General features: G+C 35.7%; 1 long non-coding RNA gene across 1 annotated transcript in view; it reads left to right on the forward strand.

Moving 5' to 3' along the window:
• The window catches only part of LOC136843338 (uncharacterized), a 41612-nt gene extending 23159 nt beyond the window's left edge, over positions 1-18453 (forward strand). The window contains exons 2-3 of the long non-coding RNA XR_010854528.1: positions 12458-12567; positions 17801-18453. This is a non-coding gene — a long non-coding RNA (uncharacterized lncRNA). The remainder of the gene's footprint in view (positions 1-12457; positions 12568-17800) is intronic.
• Positions 18454-18984: the final 531 nt, after the last annotated feature.

Raw genomic sequence — 18984 nt, forward strand, 5'->3', positions numbered from 1 at the left:
TCAAGAACTGTGCTGTACGGAGTGGGACAATGTACCAGATTGGCCCTTTTCATCGATTATTCCAGACGTTATATCCCATATTGCTCTCTCTCTCTCTCTCTCTCTCTCTCTCTCTCTCTCTCTCTCTCTCTCTCTCTCTCTCTGAAAAAGGAGGGTAGGGTTGAAGAAATTGACGAAATGTGTGCCTTGGTTTAGATCGATGGTGGAAGCAGAACGTAATTTAATGCCGGATTCCCTCGGCCCCTCCCCCCCACCCCCTTTTTTTTTTATCCTGTGTCCTTAGAGTACTTACGGGATGTCTAGACTTCCATAACAAGATCCTTCTTGTGCGAGCGTCTCTCTTCCTGTGACTAGTTTTCAATGTGTATCAATAATGAATCACTTTAACACTTGAGAGACTCATTCAGTTTCGAAATTTTTTACGAATTTTCTTTTATAATGACTTGGAAAACTGTGAGGATAGAACAACATAATATTTCCTTGATGGGAAAGCGAAAGTAGCAGTAAGACATTCTGTGTCCTTGCAGCTAGACAAAACCCACCCCACACGTGACAAAAAAAAAATGCTACCCGGTCCAGTAGAACGTAATTGAACTGATTGCTTTCAAAATTTTGGTCAGTATATCTCGAGTTCAATTATTGAGAGTCTGCGTCCCAAGCTTTCCACATGTTCATTAACTTATTAGAATATATTAAGGGTCATCAATCGCAATTCTGATTTATTCTTAGACCTTTGATACTGAGTAACTTCGACAATACTCAAGTTTCGAGACTGGCAGTACGGTAAAACCTTTGCATTGTTGGGAATCTAAGTTCTAACTGCCATCTACCGCTCAGGCCTCCAAGAGAGAAGTAAAAACACTGAGTGAATTACTTTCACTTTAATGACTGGCAGTTTAACAGTAAAAATAAGAAATCTGCTTGACCTGACGAAAATTAGGTAGCGTTTCCAGTAATAAATAAAAGTCTCAGACTTGCTCCAAGATACATAAAATGTTCTATTACCTCTGCCAACGAAGGAGGTTATTTTTTGGCTCGATTTGTGTGTCAATTTGTCTATCTCTAAGCAGTATTGAGCAAAAGGTAATGACTATCTTTACCAAAATTTGACCAAAGATGGAGCTCGCAACAGGCAACAAAAAGTTATTAGTTTTCAAGGGTCAGGTTCTAGATAAGGAATCTGTTAAGAGTGGAGGGTGAATTGTTCAGCCTAGACGGAAGCTTGCGATCTCCAAAAGCTCTTTTTGAGTAACGGAATACACAGTGACGTAAGAGGAGGCTCTTGTTATAATGGAAGTTCACTGGTAATAGATGCTATGCTTAGAGAAAGACGTTAAGCTGAAACTAGAATTCCTCGAGCGTTCATAAATCGAAGCTGGTCATGGCCAGAAAAAACCTCTCATTGAATTGCGCTTATGATTAAGAATAAGCCCATGCTTACAAGAACTTATCCTGTGGATGCCTATATGTACATCTATTAAGCTTGTAATATATGTGTATATATATTATTATTATTATTATTATTATTATTATTATTATTATTATTATTATTATTATTGTTATTATTATTTATTATTATTATTATTATTATTATTATTATTATTATTATTATTATTATTATTATTATTATTCAGTAGATGAAACCTATTCATTTGGAACAAGCCCACAGGGGCCATTGACTTGAAATTCAAACTTCCAAAGAATATGGTGTTGATACATACATACATATATATACAGTATTATATACATAAATATATGTATATATATACATATAAATTGTATATATACAAATATATATATATATATATATATATATATATATATATATATATATATATATATATATATATATATATCGGCGTCAGTGACCCTGGTAGTTGTGACGCCAGATAACCCACAATTAATTAATTTATATATATATATATATATATATATATATATATATATATATTGTGTGTGTGTGTGTGTGTGTTTAACGTACTTCCTTGCAAAAGCTACATGGGTAATCAGTGTATTAGTCGGCCTCTACTATTGTCTTCCTTGTCGGTCATACGTTAAAAAATTGTCATAATATAGCATTGAAGTTGCATGTTCGTTGAACTTATTTGCTAAAAAAAACCGTTGCCGGAAAAGATAGTTAGCAAGGGAATGCATTTCCATCCGTGAAAAAATAAACATTCTCTTTTTCCATCATCGTCTCTATATCTCCATGCCTCTCCACGTTCTAGCTCGCATGCTTATAGTGCATAGCGTGCAATGACTGATTGGATACTTTGATTGAGTATATCAATCAACCAGTCACCGCATGTCATGCAGCCCAGGCATTATCTTCATTGTGTGTTTAGAAGCATTGTGCTTCATATCGTTGAGTGAAATGTCAGCATATATGATAGACTTGTTCACTGCAAAGTCTCCTGATAGCATATACTAGAAAGTCCCTTCAGGTTCAGATTCGGGCTTGAGGCTTTGCCATTGCAACGGTGCCCCAGTTGCTTCCAGTCTTGAACGATTCCTTATTTTATTTTTATTTGTCTTTTTCTCCACAAATGGCATATTTCTTTTTTTCTTTTAGCATTATTTTCACCCAATAAAAATTTCCCATTGCGTTTTTGCCCATATCATAAGACTTTTGTAATTCAACTATTTCACTTCTTTTCTATATTCTTAGCAGAAAAACATAAGTGAATAGGATCTTCAGCATTTGCACAGACTTGCAGCTGACACTTCTCCTTGTATGTCTGCTCATTAAAAAAAAAAGAATACTGATGCAAAGGTATTGTCGTATGTTTTTTATCTAAAATTTAACATTTCCATTTATTGTATAATTCAAGTTAACTTTATTATCTAACTCTTCTTTTCACCTATCAGTATCTCGCTGTCCACAGCTATCTTTTATGTGTATCTTTGCAATTAAATTTATTTGTCTTGTATTCAGGTTTGCCTCTAGCATATGCTTTATCACTGGTTTCCACCATTTCCCTTCTTTTTCTTGCATGTCCATGGTTATCTCTTTCAGTATCTTTTCTTTTTTTCATTTAGGGTATTGTTTACATGCTGAAGCTTCCCATTCACCACTCTAAACTTCATAAAATATTCTCTTGTCTCTCTCCTTAAAGTAGCAACAGCCTTACTTGCTGAAAGGACACAGAATCACAGCGTCGGAGAGCAGCTTAGTTCCAGATCTTTGATTACTTTCCTAACTGGTAAACAGCATTTTTACTTTTCTTTCACTCGCGAAATATTTTATTCTTTGACATGGATACCCTCCATGCCATCTATACAATCTACAGGCACATTTTATTGTGATTTTCACTAAATTGCCGTTTCACCTAGCTGCTAGAACGTCTGTTGAAGGCTAATTGTGCTTTTGAAGTACAGGGGAGGCACCAGAGACTCGTGTGAAACTATTCATGCCGTTCTCAACACAGTTATTATAGTTCAAAGGTGGATTCAGAAACTCATTAGATATGCTTTAAAACTTGCCTTAATAATCATAGACTAATTTTTCCATTTGTAAAAGACGAGATGAAAAAAAGAACTTCATAAATGTAGAAATGTTGATGTAGAGAGTGAGAGGAAATAGATGAGATTTAGGACCTTCATAAAATGGACCTTAGACACAGCCGTAATTTCTAGTTAAGATGAGTTTTTATAAGGTCTCCCTAGTTCAGTTTTATGGTTCAAATCATGAGATATGTATGAGTAAGTGGTCTAGAGTTTTGCATGTTATGTGGTATATTTATACGGAATGGTGACACCTGCGATTGCCTAAAAAACAGATAGTAAGAATCCCCACCATTTTAATTTTATGTAACTTTGAGTCCTATATCAGGCTAATATATGATAGCACGAATCTCTACAAAATTGTAATATGACAAAATGACAGATGAAATGGATTACATTATGACAGCCAAGAAAAATTTATATCAGAAGAATGGTAGTAAGGTATCCTAGCGTAGTGGAGATGACCCACTGATAAAAAAACCCGTTCATTCTATTACCGACATTCAGCTAAGCCAAAGGCCGAATATTTCTGGAAGAAAATAAATACGTTTGACTTCAAGGCTCAGTTCACTACGTTCTGATCGGCGGTCGTTAAGTATTTGTGCATCTATCGCCAGTTGTTTGAGTAATAATCTGAAAAAGTCAGTTCTATTCAGAAATCGTTAAGACATTTTCGAGTAGACAAGCACATTCGACACAGGTAGCTTCTTTAAGGCGTCACCATCATCATCATCATCATCATCATCATCGCCTCCCACACCGCGCGACTCAAAGGGTCTTTGAAATTCCACCACTCATGTCTTTCCTGTAGTTTCACTTCCACAAATCTCCACTCATCTCCAGCCTGCGGTACCATAGTCTCATCCAAGTAGGTCTGAGTCTTCCATCTCTTCTGGTGCCCAGAGGAGCCCAGCTGACACTGTTATGTACTTGCGGTATCATTTCTAAATGTCCTGTCATCTGCTCCTGTTGTTCATCTTAACGCTATGATAAAATCATATCTTTCAGATATGATTTTATCGTCGAGTGATTCATGCCCGTATAGCAATGGAGATCGTACAAGAAAAATGTATAATCTTACTTTCGTAAGCAATTTATTTAGCATTATAAGTAATTCAAACAAATTTTAGTACGGTGCCATGACACTTTAGTAATCTTAAACAGCTAGTATTCTAAAATACTCAACTGATCAAGGGAAAAAATGTATTAAAACTCGCAAATATATCTTAGGTATAGATCACATTAGATGAATAAACGTCCTGAACAGACTTAGATTCCAAAATAAGACAAGAAGTAAATGCTTTTGGAATTCATCCAAATTTGTGAACAATGCACAAAATTTTGAAGACAATGTTGGTGATTATTATATCACCTGTTACTTACAGGAAAGCGGGATCCGTAAGTAAACACATCGTTCCATCACCACATCCAAAGTGACGACTTCTGTGGAGAATCTAAACTTAATAAAAAATAGTATAATTTTTAGGTGAAAATCATCACTCAAACAAAAATGAACCGTAGTAAGAAGCAGATGAAAAACACAAGCTCATCTTACTGCTTGTTCTGTTGGGATATACGATTATAGACATAAGGAAACATGTAATAAATCTGAGGTATGGTTAACTACACACGCTTAGAGTTGGTTGGTATGTTCCTCCCAGTACGTCAACAGTGTAGGAGATTTCAGATTGTCATCTGTTTTTGCGGAGTTCCAAGCATTGGAACCTAATCCTACCCTCTGTTTTTCCCGGAGTTACTTAATAGCTTTTCTATCCAGAGAAACGTTTATCGTATCTTTTGGTGTTATGTCTAACTAAATTTCCCTCTCCATAAGCTTTATATTATTTATATATATATATATATATATATATATATATATATATATATATATATATATATATATATATATATATATATATCAGAGCTAATTAATGCAGTATCTGATTGCCCATCTCACACACAACCTCAAACTAGTCTTATAAACGATGCTTCTCTTTCATGAGTACTGCTCTTGCTTCTAACTTTTTCTTACGCTGAACACTCGAATCATTTAATATTGTTGTCATCTTTTGTATTTTGTCCATTGGATCTGTAAGTCGTCGGTCGCCATATTTGTTCCTATTCATAGAACCCCCAGCTGACTTCCATTCGTGGATTTGAAATAATTTTGCACCCCCCAGTCCTTTCCATATTCCTCCCTCTCGATAATACGTTATCCATTCGACCCTTCCCTATTCACCTCATCAATTATCACTCATAGAGAGTAGTGAATACTGGGCTAATTATAATTGCCAGAGCTTTCCAGCTTAATTGGCAATTTCGATCTTTGGGCAAACTTGATTCCCTTTATGAGTTTGGCATTAGCCGTCGAGCTGCCTCTCTCTCTCTCTCTCTCTCTCTCTCTCTCTCTCTCTCTCTCTCTCTCTCTCTCTCTCTCTCGTAGAGCGGCGAGTCCTTTGATGCCTTCGCTCACTTAAAGCCACTCCTTTTTCATTTCTTTTTATGAGAGTGGGAGTGTTTGCCTCCCTTTTTTAAGTCCCCTAGTTAATGAATCTCGAATTCATTGTCTCAATTGTTATGAAATGATTAGAGTCAGGAGGTCTGGGTCTTGGTGCAGGGATACACATTCCTGGCGAGCTTTGCTTGTTTTGCATATATGCAGTATATATATATATATATATATATATATATATATATATATATATATATATATATATATATTTTATATATATATATATATATATATATATATATTTATATATATATATATATATGTGTATAGATATATACAGCATTTATATATATATACAAATATATATATACAGTATATGTATATACAGTGTATATATACATATATAATTTGTGTGTGGGCGCTCGAGCTTATTTATTTTCATATGTTTTTATGCATAAATCTTGATTATACAATATATACGCATTGTACACATTGTAAACATTTATAAGCTACATTTATTTACAACAGCAAATATTATTTCATCTTGCTCAATTCTTAAAAGTAGAATGGTTTATGCAATCTTGAACTCTCTCATAAGGTATTAAAATATCGGACAGTTTAAAAGAATCCTTTATTATTTTCCTCTTGATCTTCCTTGTGAGAAAATATTTCTGTAACTGGATTTCCCGTCTTAAAGTTTCCTGATTATCACATTTCTCTTGTTACTATTACAAGCAGCAGTGATCGTATTCACTAATATTTTATTTTTCTGAGGACTTATTTTAACTATTACGCCTTAATAGCGTCAGTGAGGTTGAATTATTTAAAACTAATTGTATATTTCTTTATTATCGACTGCATATTCCAGGTGTCACCTCTTCGGGGAGAAAATTGCCGAATATAGGTGCAAATTCCCCTTCATAGAAACTTCAAAGATTGTGACCGCAAACAGTGACATACGCCAGCCGCAGACAGGGCAAACCGGTCCAGAATCATGAATAAAAGCAGAGGCCACTCGATAAGGTCAGAGTCAAGAAAATATTACAAGACCTTCCACTTTACAACTACGGAACTAATGTACCCAGCAGGACAAGTTCAAAATCCTAGTTCCACCTCCCCGTAGTGAGCAGGGGGCAACAGACGGTAGTCTGGCTAACGCGCTAATGGTACAAATTTCTGCCGCTCTTTTGATGTGGAAAAAAAAATGAATAAATAAAAAACACGCTTTCGTGAAAAACGCAACTCGCTTATAACATGGGGGTCTGCGTTTTCGTAAAACGTCGTAGGACAAGTGCCAGACTTACAATATTTTGGTCCTATTAAATCTGTAACTATTGTCACTAGATGGCAGATAGGTAAAGAAAGATGAAAAATTTCGTTGAAATGCTTTAGCTAAGGAACACCGTAAACTAACTTATAACGAAGGACCTTTTGATTTTTTCAGTCTCTAAGTCACTGTAAGTCACCTGACAGCTTTCTTTCCAAGTAAATTACAAGTAAGTTTGAAGATGACCTTGGTTGTTGCGACACCTTGTGACACAAATCAGTAATAAGTTCGGTAAGACGAGAGAGAAAGGACATAATATAAAGGGTATTACCGTTTTCAAGAAAAAATAAATTTTCACGGCTGTTGTAGACATTTCAAACAATCCGTGGTAATTAAGCAAACCTTACCAAGAATGAACCTATTCAAGAATAACACAAGACAAAAATACCAAATAGTCGAAGTCTTTCTTCAGTAGCAGATAACATAAACTAATCAATAAATCGCTAATAAATGAACAGATCTTTCGCTGCCTAGGGGCTACTATACATTAGGTAAAGCCATTAGGTCTGTGCAATAAAAATGAAGGAACTTTATCCGATAAAGCCTCTTTTATAAGGCCTGCCATCGACTACTCTGTGGTTTCATTTGATTATAATGACACCATTTTTTTATGCAAACAATTGTTGCAACTAACTGTGATTTTTATTGTTCATTGCTTTGCTTGAACGACCCAGTTTATGAAAAGTAAAAAACAAGAAAAATTCTGAAGATAAAAAGTTACAGCTGTTATTCTTTCGAATCTTTCTCAGAAACCTGATATATTTTCTACTTTCAGGTGAGAGAGAGAGAGAGAGAGTTCCGGTACCGAAAACCTCATATTTTTCGAGTACAATTGTCTTACATAAAGGACCGTAAGAGCCACCTCAACATCTTTTTTCACATATGAATATTCATAGCGGACATTTTCCTTCAAGATGGCTGAGTACTTCTGTTTTCTCCAAAAGGCCTTCTGGGTAAAGATCGTCTGCTGGCGGATTTCTCAGTGTGATACCTTGCTTGTTCCAGGTTTCCAAGACTATCAGCGATTTTATTATTTTTTTATGTAAATGAATACACACGCACACACACACAGACGCACGCACGCACACACATACATCATACATACATACATATAATATATATATATATATATATATATATATATATATATATATATATATATATATGTATTATATATATATATATATATATATATATATATATATATATATATATATATATATATATATATATATATATATATATATATCCTTAAAAAAATCACAGTGGATGCACGTGACTTCATTGTATAAACGAATCTCACAGGAAAATGACAGGCAGAAGTTCAGTACCAACCGCTTTCACGTTTATTAACGCATCGTCTGGGCACAAAAAAAAAAAAAATGCTTTAATAAACGTGAAAGCGCTTGGTACTGAACTTCTGCCTGTCATTTTCCTGCGGGATTCGCTTATACTGTGGTGTGTGTGTGTATATATATATATATATATATATATATATATATATATATATATATATATATATATATATATATATATATATATATATATATAAATTTTCTCTTACCCTTGTTTTGGTTTAAAGCAAGTCCATTTTAAATGAGGTTGCTAGCCCCACGCCCTGCCACACTGGTGGTTGAGAGGCTTATGTGCCGACCAAGTCTGGCTCTGCGTGATGGCTGCCATTTCAACTATAGACCAAACTCAACGTTGCTTAAGCGTATGCGACTCAGCCAGTTCCAACCTTTGTTCATCTAACTTTCCTCGTTACATTTTCAGGATTTCCATTTTATCCACACAACTTTATTCCTGAAAACATTTCATTTTAATTTCTTCCCACTCAAGGGCTTTGAAAGTTTTTAATCAGCTTCTTTGATAACTTCAATAGAGTGGCTAAGCAGCAATATTGCCACCAGGTACAAATATTTACCACCCACTGAAAACGCATGTGTAACACCTGGCGTAGTACTTTTCAGATGTTTTAAATTTGGCGTTCTGATGCTCACGCGTTGAGTTTTAACTGTTAGTAGTACAGTATACTGCCAGACGTTAGTGGTAATTAGATGGCTGCATTAAACATTATTATGCAGTGTCAGTACTTATGGTACATCTTTTCTTCAGATATGATTGTCGTAAGTTCATTCTTTCGTCATAAAACAGTGAACCATAAATATCTACTTAGCGATAAAATAGGCAAACATTTCATCCGATAATTAGCGCAAGGGTGTTGTATATTACTGAACCATGTGTGGCTACCCCGGCACCATAAGTGTCATCAGCTCATTGTCTACAGACGTTTCGAAGAAAATTTTCAATGACTTGATTGATGATGAAATGGAAAAATGCGAATGTTACTTTAAGCAGTGTTAACTGTTTTGCATTTGCTTTATCGAGAGAGCAAAAGTGAACACAGGCCATCCGGTCGCATCTTGTTTAACCTTCATGGGCTGGGGATTTTTTTTTTTCCCCTCCAAGATAAGTTTTTCCTCCAAGATAAATTTTCCGTTTTATCTGTAATAGAATTCAGTTGAAAATGTTGCAACAGAATCATGTGCATTTGATGATTAACGATTTATATAAACGCATAACAACTCTCATGGTATTGGTGCTAGAAACGGTTCCCTCGACAGTTTGGCCCTCACGACAAACCTTGACTAATAATGAAGGTTGCATTAGGTTAGGTTACGTTGTTTCTGATTAGCTACCTTATTTTTAGTGAATATGCCGTATAGCTCTAGAATTTTCACAGTGATTTCATACACATCAAAATTATCATAATATTTGGCGCCTTTACTCAAAATTAGCATTATAATAATGGTGCCCATGCATGAATCGCAGGTTTCAAGGTAGTTACCGAACTTGCCTGTAGTCGTTATATTATCATGGCCAAACTGCTCTGCAAGCACTGCACAACATTAGAGAGTGCCTCCCACCTTCTGAGTGTGTACCACATTATAAGGCAAAGGTTTGTATACTTCATCGAAACGAATATTATGTAGGTATACAAACCTGCTTTTATCAGATGTCCTGCCTCTCACCACCACCGCATTTTCCCTGTAGCCTATGGTAAAAGTAAGGGCTCAGTGGTGAGTGAAGGGCCTCTACCCACACTTAACGACTACACCTGTAACCCTGCCTGTAAACATTAATGACTACACGTAGCTTCATGCAAGAGATAGCCCCTATTCATACCGTAACATGAAAGCTTTTACACTTAGGAAAAATGTAGTTTATTTTGAGAGAATTTTGAATTTTGTTTTAACTTTTCAGCCATTTTCCATAGTGGAGTTGCAATCGAGTAAGAACAGGATATTGCTCACTTCGACATTCATGCATTAACTGCTGAATCGTGGATGAAATATTCCACAATGTTGGCTTATTAATACCAACCACAGAAGGCTCAGTAGCACTGCACCGGACCCCGTTCACACACACATAGGCTACACACACACACACACACACACACACACACAGCGTCATTCACCCTCTATGTCATTTATAAGCTTACTATTGGGGAAATATTGGTACAACTCCGATTCTCGCCACCAGAACATTCACAGCGAAAGTGCTGACGCTCTTTTGAATAATTTGAGAAGGCACTTCTGTACAGCTAGTAGAAGATTTCTAAGAAAAATTGACAGTGGTGTTTGTAATACAATTCTGGTTTCATTCACGGTAATGAATCATTATTGCAGTGATTGTAATCAGCTTTTGTTGACAAAGTACTATATGTGAAATAGTGGTCAAACACTCCATAAAATAGTCACTTTTCCAAACTTGGCACTTAGTTATTATAGTGTAGAGTGGTTGATATAGATTGTATGTACAGCATGTGTGACCTAAAGGACTGTGTGCAGCAGAGTCGGAATCAACTTAGAAGGTCTCTTGATATAATAGTTGGTAAGTCAATTGTCTAATTCTGTATCAAACCCAGTTGGCATAGGCTCGAATCCGGACCTGGGCAGATGCAATTATCATGCATACTTCCCTTGGGTGTAACTTATTTCAAATGTGAAATGAATTCGATAAAAGAGGTATCTGAGCGTATAAAAATGTCAAGTGTGAATTATATATATTATATATATATATATATATATATATATATATATATATATATATTGATATATGTATATGTATATATATATATATATATATATATATATATATATGTATGTATATATAAATCTGTGTGGGTTGTAATGCTAAGCCCACATGTATAAATGCACGTTGGTGCATTCACCCGAGTGACGGCGTATGTACGAATAAGTGTCTCTTCATTAATGTGGTGAGTACATCTCTTGGTTTTAAGACCACCTGTGAGTGGCTCTCATTGTCTCATTATTACCTCCATGCTCACGTCATTCAGGTCACTCTTGCATCTCTTGAACATCTACAGATGTCTGGAAAAAATGTCAAGAGTACCCCTATTTTTTCATCGCCCTGAGTGGCCTCATATTTTTTCTTCCACGAACATCAAAGAAGTTCCTCTTCTTTTCATTCATCGGCCTTTTTTTCTCTCTTCCTCGAGCACCACCTCAAAATTGTTTCTCTAGAAAAAATAATAATCTTGAAGTTTATTCTTTTATGTGGCTTATATTTTCACTTCTACTTTGGAGTGGGGCCCTCATTAGCCTCTTTTCACTTGTGGTCATTTTTTGTTTCACGTTCGTCCAAAACTTTACAAGATGTCGGAGGAGGATCTCCCTGTAAAACTTTGACGTGGTGATGTTTTCTTCTTCTGTTTTCCTGTCCAGATTTCAACATCTCTGAACTTACTATGATGAAAATATAGTAAGCGAAATACGAGGAAGGGACTCTTGTAAAGAATATGATGTCTTGTTAGGTTTTGTCAGTTACAGTATTAGGTTTTGCTCTTCCTTTCAAGTTCCTCATTGGGAGGTTGGGTATCGTTCTCGGCAAGCACTCTGCTGGTCCCGCGTTCTATTCTCCGGCCGGCCAATGAAGAATTAGAGGAATTTATATCTGGTGATGGAAATTCATTTCTCGCTATAATGCGGTTCGGATTCCACAATAAGCTGTAGGTCCCGTTGCTAGGTAACCGATTGGTTCTTAGGCACGTAAAATAAATCTAATCCTTCAGGCCAGCCCTAGGAGAGCTGTTAATCAGCTCAGTAGTCTGGTTAAACTATGGAATACTTAACTTCTCTTCTTTTCAGAATGTTCCTAGAAGTTGGCTAAGTACCGATAAACACCGAGGTGAACAACTCTTTCCGGACATCAATGAATTCTACCTCTGATGCATACATTCAGAGGAAAATTTTAACAGGTGAGTAACCAGTACCCCAACCCCCCTTCTCTCTTTCTCTCTCTCTCTCTCTCTCTCTCTCTCTCTCTCTCTCTCTCTCTCTCTCTCTCTCTCTCTCTCTCTCTCTCTCTCTGCCTTGCTAAATTCTGTTTTGTTGCTTTATATTTAAGTACTTAGGATACTCCTATTTTCATCAGTTTCCTATGCTAACAACATATTTTATATTATGTGTGTATACACAGATGTTAATTACGCTAATGTGTTCTGTTCGGAGTTTTTAATATTCTAAGTGACACGAGTGTCAATTTTCTTTAAATATCTTATGAATTGATGGTTTTTATAAAAATAATCCCATTTTTAAATATTAGTTTCGATTTCAACTGCTACTTCACGAAACGTGTCACTTCATAGTACTTAAGAATCCACTCTTTACTGATAGATGTGTATTAACTTCTCAAAAATCCACTTTGCTTTTCTTTATGAAACGTCCTTAATATCGTTTTTTTATATGAATTAATAATATTCATTTTTAACTGTTTCCAAGATAAACACGTTAACATTGCTCCGCATAATTTGCACAAGGTACAGGCAAACTGGAACTATACTTGGAGCCGTTACAATGAGTTTCCTCCTTTTTCGTTGTGTCCATTCTCCTTGCCCACTGCCGGCAAATGAACAATTGTATTATTGTACAATCGGTAAGTTTAGAATTTTGAATGTGATGTCATCTGGTTTGGAAGTTTTGAACAAAAGCCATTATCATGAACTTGTAACTTAAAAGTTCAATATAAGTCCAAACAAGGTTTATTTATTTGAGGATATTGACTTCAAGTCATCCACCATTAGGTGTTGAAGGTAAGTGGGGTTTGTGCTTTCGGTAGAACTTTGAACAGCTCCCATAAGTTATAACCTTGGAAATTTATTTTTTTGTAGTATTTTGGTTGCTTAGGCTATTCAAGAATATTTTTTGTCAGTTGACAGTAATTAATCTCAGAACATATGTTATTGTATGCTAGCCATCCTAGAATGCTATTGTGCATGCACAGTGCGATGGGGGGTGGGGGGAACTTTGGTAAAAAGTGGTTTCTTTCACCGGGTGCCCCTCAGCTCAGTAACACGGCCTACTAGGGTATGTTAGGTTAGTATAGTGCCTTTTATGATAGGTTTCCTTAGCCAATCCCTTTTTGAACATATGGCTCCCTAATGACTTGCACATGTGCGGAACTATTCCATAACAACAACATGATAGTCTGGTCTTTCTCCCAGCGATTTCTTCCACCCAAAACTCTTTGTTCCCAAATGGTCCTCAGCGATGGATAGGCTAGAGATATGAGGTTAATAATAATTGATCGACAAAAACAACACCACCCCCTTCATCAGCAACACTTATAGTATGTATAGAATAAATCAGTTTCCAAGGTAATAGTTTGTGTGGATCTCTTCTATTGTTTTACCGTACTTTCTACTGAAAGTTTCAAATTCTGTAATACAAATGTTACCAGGGTTAGTTAGTGCATCCTTGTAGCCCAGGGTTAGAAACTGCATCGTTAGGCCTAGGGTGTAGCTTACTGTAACATACAGTACTGTAGTTGAGCCTGTCAATATGTAGCATGTAAACAACTTTGCTTTGATTTGATGCAACATTTGGATATTAGGTTATTTTATTTCAAACCTGTATTGCATGTTGGACTTGAAAATATAATTTTTGTGTGTTTTAATGTGGGAGTTGCAAGTTTCTGACATTCGTTTTGTTAGCAAATTACTACTTTTGTAGATGGTGTACCCCAAACCATGAATCCTACAATTTGTGAAACCACAGTAGGAAGGTTAGGTTTTTGGGAGGGGGGAAAATTAAATACAAGAATATTAATGCCATCGATAGTACTCACTCAGATTAAGGTAAGTTTATGGAATGTTTTCAAATTAACATCATGCACTAGTGTAAGGAACTGGTACCCTAAGTTAGGTCTGCTTGGTTAGATCATTTACTAAAGAAATGAGTATAATAAATGCTCAAAGTATATTTTTAAATACAGGAAAATGATATTTTCAAGTCCAGAATGCAGTGATGATTTCAAGTAAAATTTTACTTTGTACAGAGCTGTATTTGCATTCAACATTCATGTTCTGTCATGAATATATTTGATATAAATATTCATTATGTGGGTTTGGTTTATTTGCAAAACTCATATATTAAAATGAAATTCACTGCAGTCCACCATTTATTGTGCACAAAATCTTAGCAACCTGTTTCTGGGGTTAATTAAATGTTTTTGGTCTTATTATTATGAAAAGAGTCCCTCGAGATCATTTCTAGACACTCGTGGATTGGCCCTTCCTGAAAATTGACAATTAAAATGAAAGTTGAAAATTTGACCAAAAAGCTAGCGAAGTTCGATAATTTTTAAATAAATATGAAGAAGCTTTTAAATGGAATGAATGGAAAGTTAAAAGGCAGAAAGTCATGCAGCCGGTAGTGGCCTAAGAAGGTATCTTCATTACCATCTACAATGTGCCATTTTGGGAACTATATAAGTGATAACTTTCTTGAATGATTTTGTCCTTGCTCTTAGATGTTTCACAAACTTTTGATAGCTGCAATTTTTCAGTTTGTTACTATGAAAAGGCTTTCAAAAATGCTTGTTTGTTTACAAGGTTGACAGCTACTCTTAATCTCAGAGCTAGACCTTGAGGACATATTCATCATGCTTGTGAATGCTTCATGCTATGATAGAAATGTTTATGTCATTATAGAAACACACCATAAAGGGGTCCATTTTCCATTGATTTTAATGAATGGCATTATCTTAATTTTTCAAGCAAGTTTCATAAAACTGAAAATTAGAACATTGGCAGAAATAATGGAAATAGATTGTAGGATGCTAAATAATTGCAGTTTATATAGGAAAGCTCAGTTCTGCAGTTTTCTAAGCTGCTTTCAGTGGGGTGTCAAGTCTCTTGAATACGGCAAAGGTATTGTCAAGACAGGTAGTATCAGGTGCTGAAAATATTGACCTAATGAGGATAGAAATTGTGCTGAAAAATCCACGGTTCTTTGCATTGTAAAGAATTTGGGTGAAAAGGGACTTTTCAAATATAGGTCCTGCAAAGAGTTGTATTGTTCCGGAATAAGAGATTTTTCCTAACACTTCTTCCTTATCCTTTGTTTACTTTCATCATATTTACAGCTCAGCACTTCTCCATTATCCTTTTTATACCTTAATCTTTTTTACAGCTCAACAGTCTGTGACTTATGCATGCCTGTCAACATACATCCACTCCTTAGGCCTTTGGGCTCTGTGTGGGGTGACAACAGAAATTACACCTTTACAGGAGTCTCTGTTAAGCATTTGACTGCTTGTCTGAAGTGTTTAAAAACTTTAACTGTCACCCCTTGTAAAGACCTCTTTTAACTTGATCTTAACTCACCCCACCTGTTCAGAGAGATCTTTTGACTCTTGACCTTTGGTCTGAGAGATCTTTTGACTCTTGACCTTTGTTCTGAGAGATCTTTTGACACTTCACTTTATGTTCAGAAGGATCTTTTGACTATCCTGACCTTCTCTTTAGGAGATCCTTTGGCACATGTGACTTTTATTCAGAGACCTCTTTTGATTTTCGTTATCTTCTGTTCAAGGTTGCCTTACCAGCTTGGTACCAGTCTTTTTCCACTAATGATTACTTTCAACAATGTGATTGTTTGTGTTTACCAGTATGAAGAAAGTTACATTTTCTTTATCTTTCGTTTCTCAGCTCTGACCTTTTCACTCTTAACAGTGCTCGTTCTCAGACATGCAAGTTTCAGTTATCTGTACGTTGCTAAGGCACCATAAAGACCTTTTTGTCGCATACTACAGTGTAATTAGTTAGTTTTGAAATGGAATATTGTAGCCACTAAGACCTGTAATTGCACTAACTTCTTCTCTAGAAATTGAAGGCCCTGCTCCTCCTTGGGTCCTTGTACCCATACAGATGGGCACTTTGAACCTGGAGGTAAATGCTTTTACTGAACATTTTGTCAAGGTAATAGTAAATGAAAGCTGACAAAGAACCCACCCAATAGACTAAATGATGGCCAATAGGGCCCCTTTGGAAATAAACCATGCCATCAAAACCCACATTATCATGGGTAATTATTAAAATATTTAATAGTATTAAATCCAATGAGAGGTTTTCTATAGTTTGCAGATTGAAAGTACCATTCTGATTCTTTGTTTATTCCTTGAATGTGCTCATATAAAAAGACAATTAGGGAACTTGAGTGTAGTGAGTGGTAGCACTAGAAGAATCAAGAATTTGAAAAGCCATATTTACTGTATAGCGCAAATTAAATGTATTTGGAATTTTTGAAAGTTAAAAGGTATTTGGAATTTAGAGGAGATTGATGCAATGGAAACTGATTCTGGGTATGAACTACTCAGATAGTATAACATGACAGTACATTGTACATCAGTTACTGAAATGAAAGATTAGTATATTGAGTATTGTGGTACTGTATTTCCAGTTGTAATTACGTATGGTATTTTTGTCAAAGTAATGTTATCCCAAGAGTTTGAGTTCCTGTACATCATTGTCTTGTGTGACAGAACAAATTTAAGGAAAAAATGCAATGATCTGTGGAAGATGCTGTTGGTGTTTATTAGGACAGGTTAAGAATGAGGCAAATTTGGCTCTTGAATTGGATGATGAAAATGGCCTAATTAAATACACTTTGAAAGAACTGCAATAGATGAAAGTTTACTTAGTTTTTTGTACGTAAAGCTGTGGCCTCATATGCTATGGTATTTGTGAAATCCACTCAGAGTTCAGAGTCCAAATGTAAAAAATGGATTAAATGTACATGCACTGTAATTTCTACAGAAAATCTTTGCAAGTAGGTCTAATGGGCTGTGTAATAACAACAAACTCTTGAGCCATATCCTTTTATATAATGATGGTTTGTGATGCAGTAGTCACTGTCACATAAATCTTAACTTCCTAGTGGCCATTTCATACATTTTCCAGTAGAGTCATGTCTTCTTTAAAGTTTGAGTGTTTTGTACTGGTAGTAATTGTTTGAAGGGATGTTAATTAGGCAGTAATAGGATGTTAAAAACTTGAAATCTCTTGCAACTCAGTTTGATGTACAGCATTGGGAAGACCATCTAACAGCTTAGGCATTAATTAGACATTCCAAAGATTTTATAACCTTGAAGAGGGCAGTGATTTAAAATTACCATATCAGGATCTAATAAGTCTTTCTTTTTTCCTTCAGGTAGCTCAACTTCAAGAATGATAATTGGAAGAAACTGAAGGCAGAAGGCCAGCTTGGCCAAGTTTGTTCATCATCTAGATCTTCAGCCAGTAAAGTTAAGACAATGATAATCGATTCTACATGTCTGTGTAGTAGTAGATGTTAAACCTATCAAAGACTGCCTATGACTGATAACATTCAGTTCCTAGTGCAGTCTTAAATTGTGCTGCACAAAGACAGATTTTTTAGTCTAAGTGGGATTTTAAGAATACTGTATTTAAACCCTAAGTTTTGGGTTAAGAGGTTTATTTTTAGTAAAGGTTCTGTAGAGGAAACTATTAAAAACAGAGGGCCAGAAGAATTCTAACCATCTCGGTAGAAGCAGGGTTCATCGATTAGGGGGAAACAGTCAAGGTAAAAATGTTTGCAACATTTTTTCCAGATGATGTTTACATCCTAATGCATGTGAAATGAAACTCCAAACCCGTATGGGAAATACAAAAGTATTATTACTGGAGGTTGCATAGAGAAAGGTTCAATTATAGAGAGATGTATGTACCTAATTTGTGACTGGAGGGTCCATTAAAATTTGGTAGAGCTGTCCATAGGAGAAGTGGTCTTAAAGGGGACATTACAAAACTAATTTTTTTTTATATAAATAACTTACCCAGTAATTACATAGCTATTAGTTTCTTTTAACCGGCAGCTTGAAATTTTGAAGTTGCGGGTCAGCTAGTTTGTTATGGTTATGGCGACATGCCCCACCCACTTTTGGGTGTAAGAGAAGGTACAACATAGCAAAGAGCTTCAATTTGTTTCTGCCGGCTCTGGGTGAAGGACTGTGGTTGGCAGCACCTCGAATTTTGGAATTTATACTTTGCTGGTTGTTTGACTTCTCCTTAATTGGTGAAGTATTTATTTTCCTAGCCTCTCAGCATAATTAACATGGTGTTAGGCGAATTCTGATCATTGATTGACGACTCTTTGCCCGTTTTGTGGACTTGCATTAGACTTTCCTAGGATGCCTGATACTAGTAGTGCTAGCATTAGGTATTGCAGCAAAGGCTGCAATACTAGACTAACTAAAGAATCTTACGACTCACACACCGTTTGTATTCCATGTAGGGGACAAACATGTTCAGTAAATTTACGTCGTGGGGAGTGTAATGACTGGGATATTAAGAAGTGGAAGACTTTAGATGCAC

This window comes from Macrobrachium rosenbergii, chromosome 11 (assembly GCF_040412425.1).
Source record: "Macrobrachium rosenbergii isolate ZJJX-2024 chromosome 11, ASM4041242v1, whole genome shotgun sequence".
NCBI classification, from domain to species: Eukaryota; Metazoa; Arthropoda; class Malacostraca; order Decapoda; family Palaemonidae; genus Macrobrachium; species Macrobrachium rosenbergii.